The following is a 12,361-nucleotide window of genomic DNA, read 5'->3' as shown; positions in this document are numbered from 1 at the left end:
GCAACACCACGCATTCCAGATCGACTTCTGCAGCTTTCCAACCCTGTGTTTGCCTCAGTAGCTCTGACCCTTTCTATTACCTAACTGCACGCCCCCCACAGAGACCGCCCAGTTAGCTCGGAGGTATCCAGGCCTCCTCCGAAGTGGAAGAAGCCTGTCTCAGGGACGGGGCAAGATTTCCAGAACAGGGATGCAGTTCGAGGGAATGACTGAACAGGAAGCAGTTCTCTAGCCTTCTTTTTCTAGTTCTGTGGCTGATTTAAAACAATTATAAACCCAGCAGAATTTTAAATGTTTTCTGATGTAGGCAGGTGTGGTGACACATGCCTGTATTCCCAGCCATTGGGAAGCTGAGGCAGGAGGATCACCATGAGTTGAAGGCCAGCTTGAACTACATAGTGGGATCCTGTCTCAAAAAAAAAAAATTCAGATGTAATGTTAGAAAATAATAATTTTTTCTCCCTACTTCCACATTGGTCCTCTCTCTACTGTCCCTTCTCGACCCGGCACTGGTGGATCCTTTTAATCACTGTAGTGGACCATATCACACCACTGCTAACATCCCTGTCGGGCACCTTTGTCCCCCTTCCTTGGGCTCCCCTCCTCCCTCATTGGCCCCAACCACTGTGACCTCCTCATTTCATTGGAACCTGCCAAACTCCTGCTCTGGTCTCTGTCACCTCATCCGACTCCTTAACTTCTCTCCATCTCAGTTCCTCCACTCGGGGTGTCCCTGATCACCCCGTTTGATACAGTGACCTGCTCTCTCCCCACCCCACACACCTGCACACCATCTCTTTAGTTACTTTTCCCGGAGCACTTATAAGCTACCTACATGCTACATAATTCTTTTGTTTATGTTTCTTGTTTATTATCCAACTATCCCCCTCCCCATGAGACTATGAGCTCCAGGAGAGGGGGAATCTTTTCCTGCTTTTTCGCTAATGTATTCCAAGTGCTTTGCATGATGCTAGGCATTTAACAGCTGCTCAATTACTGTATGATCAATACGTGGCTGAATGAATGCGTGAATGAATGTACAAAGCCTAGCTCTGGGTTATAGTTGATTTGTAGCAAGAACATCATCTCTAAAGGATTTCTCAAGAAAGGAAATGGAAAGTATAGAAAAGACTGAATGAACACACGATAAATGTCATTTACATCTCTATTTAATGTATGTTCATTGATGTTGTTCACCAGTTTTTTGTTTTGTTTCATTTTTTGTTTTTCAAAACAGGGTCTCACTATGTAGTTCAGGCTAGTCTTGAACTCACTATGTAGCCCAGTGATCCTCCTGGCTCAGCCTCCCAAGTCCTGGGATTACAGGCTTGTGCCACCATGCTCGGCTTGTTTACCAATTTTAATGGGGCAAAGGTGACAAAATTATGAAAAGGTGGTTTTGTCAGTAATTTTACTTTTAAAAAATTTTTATTTTTATTTTATTTTTTTCAAAAGCAGAACTTTTTTTTAATAGAAGAAGTTCACAGCAGTTCTATGGGTCTCCTTGACACAAAGAGTTGCCTAGATTACTAATCAAACATTAGGTTTCCTTTCGTGAGATGATGAAATAGGGAACAGAAAAGAATATGCAAGGAAGTTATTTAAAAGTCACAAATATTTTGCCAAATGAAAGATTCTTTTGTGGTTGAATGATAGAATAGTTGTTGCTAACTACATCTCAGCAACTCTACTTCTGTATAGGCGGGCAAGCTCCTGTGATGAGGCCCGCAAAAGCCTTAGTGAATCTGACCTGTTAGTAAAATTACAGGATGCTGGGAATTTAGCTCAGTGGCGCTGTGCCTGCCTTGCAAGCGCAAGGTCTTGAGTTCAATCCCTGGTACAGGAAAAAATAAAATAAAATAAAATGACAGGCCCAGGGCTCACACTAAGGCAGTGTAATATATTATCATTGAATAACCATCATTCCATCTGATTAAATTCTTCAGGAGAAGCAACATGACTCTACATACTAACAATACTGGACCCTGTGAAGACATCATGATTCCATGGAGGAGAAAGTCTGACGCTTCTGGACAGATAAAACTGTGTCCCAGAGTTTGAGAGGAGAGCAAATCTCATCCAAAATAACTTTACAGGGCCGGGGATTTAGCTTAGCGGTTCTGCCGCCTGCCTTGCAAGCCCAAGGTCCGGAGTTCAATCCCTGGTACAAAAAAAATCCAAAATAACATTACAAAGTAGATATCAATCCTTAAGGTTTCGTCTCTTTGTTTGCAATGCTGGTGATAGAACCCAGGGCCTCCTGCATGCGAGGCAAGTGCTCTACCACTCAGCCAGGCTCCCAGCACCAGAAAATGTGCACTGTTTTTGCTGTTTATATGTTAAAAACTGAAAGGTGTTTATTATTTCCTTATTTCTGTGACAACTCTGTCTCTTTGACCCTTTCATCCTAAACCTTTTCCATCATGAAAGGTTTTTTTGTAGTTATGCCTCTTTCTCCTCTTTTTTTTTTTTGTTCTTTTATTGGTACATTTTAGGTATACAATTCGTTTACATTTATCATTGAGTGCTTGTACCTGTCCATGATGTATCTTGGTTCTTATTTTTTCCCCATTACCTGTGCACCCTTCACCCCCTCTGCCCTTCCCTATTTACATAGATTTCATTTCCTTTTTTTTTTTTCTTTTCTCACTTTTTCCTTTCCTTCTTTTCCTTTCCCCTTCCCCTCCCTTCACTCCTTCGTCTTTGGACCTTTTTTCCTATTTCAAATTATCAGTTATTCATTTTAATCATTTTAACCCTTGTTTACACTATCAGTTTCTCACACTAGAGAAACTATTTGGTATTTGCACATGTGTGTCCTATTTATTTCACTTAAGAGTGTGGCCTTGATATGCATCCATTTAGCTATAAATGTCTCTAGTTTTTCATTCTTTATGGCTGAGTAGTACTCCATTTTATAAAAAAAACACATCTTCTTTATCCAGTTTCCAGTTGATGGGCAATTGGGCTGCTTCCAAGCTTTAGCTACCACAAATTGTGCTGCTGTAAACATGGGTGCACATATATCACTGTGGTATGATTCTTTTAATTCTTTTGGGAAGATACCCAGCAGGGGACTAGCTGGGTCAAATGGGACCTCTAGTCCTAGTTCTTTGAGGTATCTCCATACTGATTTCCACAGTGCTTGCACCAGTCTGCACTCCCACCAACAATGGAGAAGGGTTCCTTTCTCCCCAAAACCCCGCCAGCATTTGTTATTTGTTGATTTCTTGATAGCAGCCATTCTTTCTTGGGTGAGGTGGAATCTCAGGGTTGTTTTCATCTGCGTCTCTCGAATGACGAGTGATGTTGAACTTTTTTTCACATACTTGTTTGCTGCTTTTACTTCTTTGTCTGAGAAATGTCTGTTCATTTCAGATGCCCATTTTTGAATTGGGTCTTTGAATTGGGGGGGTCTGATTTTTTTCAATTCTTTATGTAGTCTAGATAGTAGTCCTTTGTCTGAGGTACAGCTGCTAAAAATTTTTTCCCATATTGTAAATTGTCTGTTAGCTCTGTTGGTGGTTTCTTTTGCAGTGCAGAAGCTTTTTAATAAGATGAGATCCCAGTTGTTGATTCTTTCTGCTAGTTCCCATGCTGCTGAGATTTTGTTCATGAAGTCTTTTCCTATGCCAATGTCTTCAAGAATTCTACCTAACTTATCTTCCATCAAGTTTAGTGTTTCTGTCTTAATATTTATATCTTTAATCCACTTGGATCTTAGTTTAGTGCATGGTGATAGGTATGGGTCTAGTTTTATTCTTTGGCAGGTTGAAATCCAGTTTTTCCAACACCATTTATTAAATAGGCTATCTTTCCTCCAATGATGGTGGTTGGCTCCTTTGTCAAAGATGGGTGGCTGAGCATGTCTGGAGTTGTTTCTGCATCTTCTAATCTATTCCACTGATCCTCAGGTCTGTTCCTTTGCCAGTACCATGCTGATTTTATCACAGTAGCTTTGTAGTATAGTTTCAAATTGGGGATTGTGATACCCTAAGCCATGTCTCTGTTGCTTAGAATTGCTTTAGCTATTCTAGGTCTCTTATGGTTCCCAATGAATTTTTGGATTGTTTTCTCTAGTTCTGTGAAGTATATTGTTGGAATTTCAATTGGCATTGCATTGAATCTATATAGCAGTTTTGGAAGTATGGCCATTTTCACTATATTGGTTCTTCCTACCCAGGAGCAAGGGATGTCTTTCCATTTTCTCATATCCTCTTCAATCTCTTTTTTCAGAATGCTGTAGTTTTCAGTGTAGAGTTCTTTTGCTTCCTTTGTTAGACTCATTCATAGATATTTCACTTTTTTGGATGCTATTGTAAAAGGAATTGTTTCCCTAATTGCTCTCTCAGTGAGTCTGTTATTTGTGTACAAGAAGGCTATTTTTTTTTGAGTGTTGACCTTGTATCTAGCTACTCTACTGAATCTGTCAATTAAGTCTAGAAGTCTTCTGGTAGAGTTTTTTGGGTCTTCTATGTAAAGTATCATATCGTCAGCAAATAATGACAGTTTAACTTCTTCTTTTTCTATCTTTATTCCTTTTATTTCTTTCTCTTTTCTAATTGCTGTGGCTAATGTTTCCAGAACTATATTGAACAGGAGTGGTGATAGTGGGCATCCTTGTCTTGTTCCTGATTTTAGTGTGAAAGTTTTCAGTTTTTGACCATTTAGTATGATGTTGGCTGTTGGTTTTTCCTAGATAGCCTTAATCAGGTTAAGATAAAGACCTTCTATTCCAATTTTCTGTAGGGTTTTTATCATGAATGGGTGCTGGATTTTGTTGAATGCTTTTTCTGCATCTATTGAGATGATCATATGGTTTTTGTCCTTGACTCTGTTAATATGGTGTATTACATTTATTGATTTATGAATGTTGAACCATCCTTGCATCCCTGGGATAAATCCGACTTGGTCAGGGTATATAATCTTCTTGATGACCCTCTGTATTCCTTTTGCCAGTATCTTGTTGAGGATTTTTGCATCTATGTGCATTAGGGAGATTGGCCTGTAGTTCTCTTTTTGGGTTGGGTCTTTCCCTGGTTTTGCAATCAAAGTAACACTTGCTTCCAGGAATGGATTTGGAAGTATTGCTTCCCTTTCAATTTCCTTGATGAGTTTAAAGAGTAATGGTGTTAGTTCTTCTTTAAATGTCTTGTAAAATTCAGCAGTGAAGCCATCCGGTGCTGGGCTTTTCTTTGTTGGTAAATATTTTATTACATTTTTGATTTCACTCATTGTAATTGGGGTGTTTAGAATTTCTATATCTTATTCATTTAACTTTGGCAATTCGTATGTATCTAGGAATCTGCCCATTTCTTCTGTGTTTTCCATTTCATTGGAGCAGAGGTTCTCAAAGTAGGTATTGATGATCCTCGGGATTTCTGTTGGATCTGTTATGACTTCACCTTTTTCATTCTTAATTGCATGTATTTGTGCCTTTTCTTTCCTTTTTTTGATAAGGTTGGCTAAAGGTTTATCAATTTTATTTATTCTTTCAAAAAACCAACTCTTTGATTCATTGATTTTTTTGTATTGTTCTCTTAGTCTCCATTGCATTGATTTCTACCCTGATCTTTATAATTTCCTCTCTTGTACAAGCTTTGGATTCATTATGGTCTTCTTTTTCTAGGAGCTTGAGGTTCTGCATTAGGTTATTTATCTGAGTTTTCTCTGTTTTCCTAATATGGGCATTCACTGCTATGAATTTCCCATGTAGAACTGCTTTCATTGTGTCCCATAGATTCCTGTATGTTGTACTGGCATTTTCATTTACTTGTAGAAACTGTTTAATTTCTTCTTTAATTACTTCTGTGACCCATTGGTTGTTCAAGAGGGTGTTATTCAGTTTCCATGTGTTTGTTGGGGTTTTGCAGTTTCTTATGATATTGATCTCCAATTTTACTGCACTATGGTCTGATAATATACAGGGGGTAACTTCAATTCTTTTACATTTACTTAGACATCTCCTGTGAGCTAGCATGTGGTCTATTCTGGAGAATGACCCATGTGCAGCCAAAAAGAATGTGTATTCCAATTTTGTGGGGTGGAACACTCTGCAAACATCTATTAAGTCTATTAAGCTTGGTTCAGTTCTAGAATTTCATTGTTAAATTTTTGTCTAGATGATCTGTCTATTTGTGATAGTGGGGTATTGAGGTCCCCCACTACAATTATGTTAGTGTTTATTTGGTTTTTCATGTCTATTAATATTTGTTTTGTATAGCTGGGGGCATTCATATTTGGTGCATATATGTTTAGGATTGTCATCTCTTCCTCTTGGATTGTTCCCTTCACAAGGATGTAATGACCATCTTTGTCTCTCTTAATTAGTTTTGGTTTGAAATCTACTTTGTCTGCAAATAAGATTGCTACCCCTGCTTTCTTCTGTGTTCCTGTGGCATGGAGAACTGCTTTCCATTCTTTTACTTTCAGTCTATGAGTTTGTTTTTGAGTTAGGTGTGTTTCTTGTATGCAGCATATTGTTACATTTTCCTTTTTAATCCATTCTGCCAGTTTATTTCTTTTGATTGGTGAATTGAGGCCATTAACACTGAGGGTTATAATTCATAGATAGTGATTTATCTTTGTCATGATGTTTTACTTTTGTTGGCTCTTTTATTTCTTATTTTTTCCCCCTTTCCCTTTAGTCTCTTACCTTGCCTGTGGCTTCCCGCTGTTGGGCCTCATGGAGTTGTGACCTTCATTGCTTTTTTTCTAGGATATTGTTTAGAATTGGTTGAAGTGCTGGTTTGGTGTTCATGAAATTTCTCAGGTGTTTTTTGTCGTGGAAGTATCTAATTTCCCCATCGATTTTGAAAGATAAGCTTGCAGGATACAACAGTCTAGGTTGGAAGTTATTTTCTTTTAGGCTTGAAATACTTCACTCCAGGCTCTCCTTGATTTGAGGGTTTGTATTGAGAAGTCTGCTGTGATTCTGATGGGCTTTCCTTTGTAGGTGATTTGTTTCTTTTCTCTAACTGCTTGTAGGATTTTGTTTTTCTGTTGGGTTTCTGGGATCTTGACTATTATATGTCTAGATGTAGATTTTTTTTGATCATGGCTAGTTGGAGTTCTATATGCCTCACTTATATGTATGTCCAATTCTCTACCTCTATCTGGGAAGTTTTCCTCTATTACTTCTGTGAACAGTTTTTTTACGTCACTTGTGCTTTCTCCTGTTCTTTCATGGACTTCTATCAGTCTTATGTTATTCTTCTTTGCATTGTCTAGCAGTTGTTGGATTGATTTTTCATGGTTCCTTACTATTTTTAAGAAATCTCTGTTTTCATGGGCACTAACCACAATCCTGTCTTCTATATCTGATATTCTATCTTCAGATTCCCTTAATCTGCTGTGTATACTTTCAGTGGAGTTTTTGATCTCCTGGATATATGTTTGAATCTGTTTCATGGATTCCATTTCTTTCTTATGTTGGGCGATCATGATTTCCATTTCTTTCTTATGCTGGGTATTCATGGCTTCCAGCATGTTTCTGAGCTCATCTATTTGTTTATCTGTTTCTGTTCTAGATCCTCTAATCATGTCTTTCATTCTGCTCACCATCTCTGTAGATATCTGGGAGATTATTTCTGCTTTGAATTTTTCTAGAGCCTCATTCATCTGTTTTGTTACTTCCTGTGCTATCAGTTCAGGGTATCCAGGTGGTTGGCTATAGGACTTTTCCATCTCATTTCCCCCAGGATTTACCCTTGGTGGGGTGGAAGTCTGAGTTTGTGCCTTGCTTAAATGTCTTCTCATTTTTGTTTTTGGTACTGTCCTTGGTTTAACTCCTGGGTTGATAGTTTGAAATTGCTTATCATAAGGTATCTTTGTTGCTTGTAATTAGAACCCTTATGGAATGATTGCTTCTCAGAGGTGTCTTCCAGATATAGCTGGTCTTTAAGTTTTGAGTCTCTAATGACTCTAAGGCTATCTCATTTTCCTTGTACTAGGAAGGTTCATTGACTAGATCAATAACAACACCTTAGCCCAAGTGATACAATCAGCAACACCATTGCATCAAGTACATCTTCAAAAATGACATTTTGTGGTAGTTATTAATCTATCACCTTTAGCTGTGTGAATTAAATCAAGATCGAGGACCAACCCAACATATAGTGAATAAACTCTTCAACATAACAACTTTACCCTTTGGGATAGGGAGTTAGAAGGGGTTGGGGAGGGAGGGACAGATGGGAAGAAGGATAGGGGAAGGTTAGCAGTGTTGCCAGAGGACACAGGTGAGAAGGAAAAAGAGAATAATAGGAAAATAAAGAACTCCAAATGAGGACCAAAACAGGGACAAAAAGGGAGGATGAACAATGTGGGAGAGCAAGAGAGTTAGTGTAAGAGAGAGAGAAAGGAAAAAGAAAAGAAAGAAGAAAACAAAAGAAAAAAAGGAGAGAAAAACAAATATTTGCAAAGAGTGGGAAAAAAATTAAAGATAAGAGGAGCAAAAGAAAAGAAAAGAGAAAAAACCCAAAATAATAATACTAATTTTGGGAATAAAAAATAACCATGAAGATGAAGGGCCTCTTTCAGGGTATGTCTCTGCTGTCACAATAGAAAATGTGGGTAGCAGTGTGCAGATATAAGTCAATGAGTCTCAGCAAGCTAGTCGCAGACCTGTGAGATTCATGCAGATTTCTGGCTACAAGTCCCAAGTTGAGCTCCCTGTCCTCCTGTAGGGTTGAACTCTGCAAAGTTGCACTGTAGGTTCCAGCTGCCTTTCCCCTGAAGATAGTCCCGGTCTTGATGGGAGGTGAAGATGACTCCAACTTACCCAGCACAGTGGTCTGGTGGTCCAGTGTCCTCTGCATCTTTGTAGTGTGGAACCAGGTGGCTGTACAGAGAAGAGGCCAGAGAAGTGGGGGTGGAGGGGGGGGGTGTCCAGTGGATTGCTGATTCGGCGTGTTCCGTGGGACTCATGACCTTGGTACTGCATCCGCAGACCTCTCTTTCTCCTCTTTCTACAGCTACCTCTTGGGAGAAGAAGGCATTGTGTTGAGAGTAGGAGCATGAGTTTTCCATTCATCTTCTCTTCTCCTGTCATGCTTCTTGGTGTCAAGCCTCTGATCAGTGCAGGGCACGTTGTAGCTATTGCTACGATTGTCTTCCAATGCACACATCTGTTTATCCATCAGTCCTCCAGTCAAATTCTAAATCTTCTATGAAGCCTTTCCAAATTTTTTCTAGCCAGATATAACAGTTCTTGGTTATTAACTTGGACCACTCATGATACTTGTCATATTTGATGGTGGAATAGCACCATTTACCAAGCTACATATGACAGGTATTGGGCTCAATGCCTTCTATGTCTTAGCCCATTTGTCCTTGAATAGTAGCTATTACTACATCCATTCTATGAGAAAAGAAAAACTTGCAGAAGATAAACTACTTTTCTAGACTCATAAAGCAAGCATAATTAAGCTCATTTGACATCTGGCTCCACACGGTCAGTCTTCCTAACTTTCGGTCCCCTGTACCTCACAGGGAGAAAGCAGGTGTAAACCCCAAGTGTTGATTTGAAATGAATGTGCCATTTGCATGCCAGACTCTGGTGATGTAATTTTTTAAAATGGGCCTTTATATAGCAATGTAAACTTTACAATACATTTTTCTCCCCCTCCCCTTCTATGGTACTGGGGATTGAACCCAGGACCCAACTTACAATGCCCACTCACTAAAATTTGGAAGCAATCCTGAGAGCTATGTGTTATCATCGTCTCCATTTTTCACATGGGAAACGGGGAGGCAGAGAGGTTAATTGGCTTGGTCCAAAGCAAACTGCCAACAGCAGCAGAGCCAAGACTCAAATAAATGCAAACCTTCCTCCATCTGCTGTCAACGTGTCACCATTACCTTTGGTCCAGCACTGAGTTCCAACAGATGCCACAAAGCCTAGATGACCCATGTGGGTCTCCAATACTGCAAATAAGGCAATGACCACAAGTTAGCAGAAAACTCTTCTGCCAAAGTTCAGCTCTTCCGAAGCCCAAAGACAGAAAGACCCAGAGCCAGGCCAAGTTAAAGAAATCTAACTCTCATTTTACAGGAGAAATGATTCAGCTCAAATAGTTCCTTTAGTTGAAATATAGATTTATATAAAAGAATGCACCAATACATCTTGATGAACTCTATTGGTCCTCCTCATTCATAAGGACACACTTTTGGAAATTTCTTCCTTTGAAAAGCCCTTTTTTCTTTATGGTACTGAGAATTTAAACCTAGGGCCCTTCCACTGAGATACATCCCCATTCCATTTCTTCTCTTTTTTTTTTTTTTTTTTTCTGAGACAAGATCTCACTAAGTTGTTAAGTTGTCCTATCTGAGTTCAAATTCGTAATCCTCCTGCTTCAGCCTTCCAGAGTGCCACCATGCCTGAGCAGAAAGGTCCAGTGTGGTATCATTCCAACACTGGCCAGCAATCCCTACACAGGAGTAAGGACTCAGTGATGTAATCATTTTTGTATTTCTAAATGTGGAAATGCAGGTTGAGATATGACAGAGAGAGAGAGAGGGAGAGAACGCTCTATTTCAGTAAGCAGCCCATATTTACTAGGGAGCTTGCTCACTGCAGACACATAGAAAGATATGGAAACAGAAATGCTGACATGTGCTTGCAACGGGAAAGACTGCAACATCAGCCTGGGGATTTGATCTGCAACTGGCCTTTGCCTTCCCTCACCTGGCACTGCTGATATCGCTGGAGGAGAGCTTAACTGCATTATCTCGCACTCCAGATGGACACTCGGCGTAGAATAAACACCGGGCACACACGTACTATCTAATGGGTCATTATTTAACACGCTATCTGCTGAACTCAGTGTACAAAGTCTGAGGCCACATGGCGCTGGGAAACGGAACAAGGAACTAGATATTCTTCCCCAGAGGGTTTTCTGTGTGCTAGCAAAGGGAGCATAAAGGATCTGAAGAGACTCTGAAGCATTACAAGACCAGTGAGACAGTGGGCCAGGGCAGCTTCTGGGAAACGAGACTGCACTGGTTTAGAAGGATGTGAGAAAGGAGGCTTCGTGGAGAAGGTGGCCGTTATGACAGGCAGGTTTGGGGGACAGTGACCCAGAGAGGAAGGAAGATCCTCAGGCAGAGGAAAGCCAGCTGGGTTGAGGGTGGTGGTGGAAAATAGGGAAACAAGACGCAGGAAGAAAAATTCAGTGTGTTTATACATGGGATTCTTGAAGATTAGGTGATGCTTAGTAGTTTTTAACTTTTCACATTAATTTCTGATCGTGGAATTTAGAATGTATTAGTGAAATCGTTCAGTATGGTGAAACTCTTACCCAGTCATTGGTCTGACCCACCTTCAGCTCTCCCAGCAGAAGAAACATAAAGCCACACGGAAAGTGGGCTGATGTCACTACCTAGAAAGAAGTCTGTACACTACTGTTTAGGCTTTGCAACTAAAGACCTGTCCTTATGAGACGGGTGTGGGGTCACACACCTGTAATCCCAGCACTCTGGGAGCCTGAGGCAGGGGACTCACAGGTCGGAGTCCATCCTTGGCAACGGAATGACTCAGTAAGACCCTATCTCAGAAATAACAAGGGCTCCATGAGAAGGCCGGGATTCATTTCCCAGGACTGGGGTGGATGGAAGACTTGTCCTTGGTTGGCACAACCTGAAAAGTCATTCAAGTTACAGAGAATCTCATGAAATTCACACTCCCTTTATAGTGCTCGCTAGGGCGGCTGCTGAATTTCACATGTTAAAGTGAACATTAACAGTATGCAATACATGTACTTTCCTTATATGTGTGAACACTGTTCTTTAAAAAGATGAAGGAAATAGTTTCATACCCAAGACTAAGTTTCTACATTTCATAGTTTATTTGAATCTAGGAAAAATACTATGATATAGTTCTCAAATAAGAAATAAGTAAGGTATTTCATTGCTAACTTAAATATGTAGATTTGGCTATAATTTTTAAGCCACCATGGCATATTTCAAGATTTCTTCTTTTGTGATTATACTTAGCTCCATCTATATGTGATTTGTATAACAGACTTGAATGTAATAAAAAGGCTGACATTGTGCTTTGCCTTGAATCATTGGAGTTTTCTACATTATATATATTAAAAAAGCACACTGCAATGTTTTGTCTGGCCCAGGCTATGAGCAAACCTTTCTTCAGGAGAATTTCTTCCCATTGTTGTTTCAGCAGGTTTTCAGCGTCAATGCAATGATTATGCTGTCATTAGCCAGAATCCTGAGGCAGGGAAAAGATCTATTAGATCATCAAAGTCCATTCCAGGAGTGAGGCCAGGTCTCCTGGGAGAGGCTATGACATGCTTTCTTAGGCAGATGACCAAAGAAAATTTAGAGCCATGTAAAGGTTTACCCT

This window comes from Heterocephalus glaber, unplaced genomic scaffold (assembly GCF_053883595.1).
Source record: "Heterocephalus glaber isolate CG9 unplaced genomic scaffold, H.glaber_assembly_v1.0 deba00001004, whole genome shotgun sequence".
Taxonomy (NCBI): domain Eukaryota; kingdom Metazoa; phylum Chordata; class Mammalia; order Rodentia; family Bathyergidae; genus Heterocephalus; species Heterocephalus glaber.
Note: the sequence above shows the minus strand (reverse complement) of the source record.